Consider the following 1,931-nt stretch of genomic DNA (forward strand, 5'->3'; position numbering starts at 1 on the left):
TATTTATATTGAGAAAGTAATTTACATACATAAAGAGAGCTCAGCAGTGCTGATGTGCATACGTATATATGCATACACGTTCATGAATGTGGATATTAATGTTATTTTTTTTTTTTAGGATATGTCGTCATATCATCTCTACAAACAAAACAAAACAAAACAGAGCTTCAACAGTGTTTTAATAGAAATAAGCTATTTCAGATTCAAACAAAGAATCAGCTTTAGGAATGCCTTGAGCTTGGAGTCAGCTGCGCCTGTGTTGAATCCTCATTCTTCTTTGTTCTTGTTTTTTTTAGTTTTTAGCATTTCACTATGTACAGTTTACATTTCTTTTTTTGTTGTTGTTGTTTTGATTTTTTCTCTTTAATCTTGATATCATTCATTTTCTATCTTAAAGAGTCAACTCATGAATCGTTCAGAAGCAGCCAACTTTTAAAAATTATTTTCTTTTGCATAGTACATTTTTTTATTGGTTATGAATATTCATGAGATACAAAGCTGTAACCATGCACGCCCAAGATGTGATGGCCAGACCCATATTGGCAGCATGCTCATTACTACAAATTGTGATTATACCCCATGTCCCCCACCCAATTATCCCCAACTTCCCTCCCCATCCCATTGTCCCCCACTCCATTTTGTATCCCTAGGTATGTTCTCTTCCTCTTGGAAGTCCAACACACCACTGTGGTCTTTCCTTCCTTCTTTAACTCTTAGCTCTCACTTGTGAGTGAGCACATGTGGTATTTTTCCCCTGTGCTTTGCTTATTTCACTCAACATAAGTTTCTCCAAGCTTATTCATAANGTGGGGACTAATAAATGGAGTCTCACTGGGTTCCCATGAATATAAAAGGACTTACGTTACTATTTCCATGAACTTTCCTGCAAAGTTCCTGTAGTAGATTGAATTATTGTTCCCCATTTTTTACTCCCTCCTTTCCTTATTAGAGGGTTATATATTTCTTTCCCACTGGTGTTGGTGATGTCTTCTGGCCAGTCCAAAGGGGGTGGATGTGATATACTCTTCATCCACAGGCACTTGGCAGTAGAAGCTTGCAAAAGCATAGCAAGTTTCTGCCAGCACTCCTGCTCATGTGCCCTCTACCACGTCCCCGGCAAGGGCTATTCCCCTAACCTAATTCCCAGAATAAAAAGTGAGGGCAAGCAGACCAGAACCAGGCTCACAGTCAAAAACAAGGACAGCAGTCAACCTGTAGCTGCTGCTGTCTGTCTACAACTTATTTGTGAACATTAAATAGTTGTTGTAAACTACTGAGTGTTTTTAACTTGTTTGTAATGCAGCATGACCTCAAGAAATCTGACCGATGAAGTCCCTTAACCACAAAGGCAAGTAACGTGTACCCCTCCCCACCAGGTCAGACTTCAACTGGATCATAAGCAGCCTGGAAGTTCTTTAAAGTCTTGCGTTACCTAAAATCCTATATTAGTTTTGCAGTCTGGACCACAATATTTGTGTTAGTTTTTCAACAGTGTTTTAAAATATGTACAATGAGGTAATATTCCCTTCTAGGAAGGTTTCAAAACACATTTACATGTGGCACTTCACAGCACTTATGAGAATCACAGCTCTGTGAAACCGTGTTGTGCAAAACAGGGTTTTGATTTTTGTTTTCCTACAGTAGAATAAGCCTACACTTATAACTTTAAATACCTTTTTAAATGTAAAACTCAAACATTTTATAATGTAAAACTTATAAGCTATTTTAAATATATTTATATTGAGAAAGTAATTTACATACATAAAGAGAGCTCAGCAGTGCTGATGTGCATATGTATATATGCATACACGTTCATGAATGTGGATATTAATGTTATTTTTTTTTTAGGATTTGTCATCATATCATCTCGACAAACAAAACAAAACAAAACAGAGCTTCAACAGTGTTTTAATAGAAATAAGCTATTTCAG

Source organism: Galeopterus variegatus, unplaced genomic scaffold (assembly GCF_000696425.1).
Source record: "Galeopterus variegatus unplaced genomic scaffold, G_variegatus-3.0.2 Scaffold1200, whole genome shotgun sequence".
Classification (NCBI taxonomy): domain Eukaryota; kingdom Metazoa; phylum Chordata; class Mammalia; order Dermoptera; family Cynocephalidae; genus Galeopterus; species Galeopterus variegatus.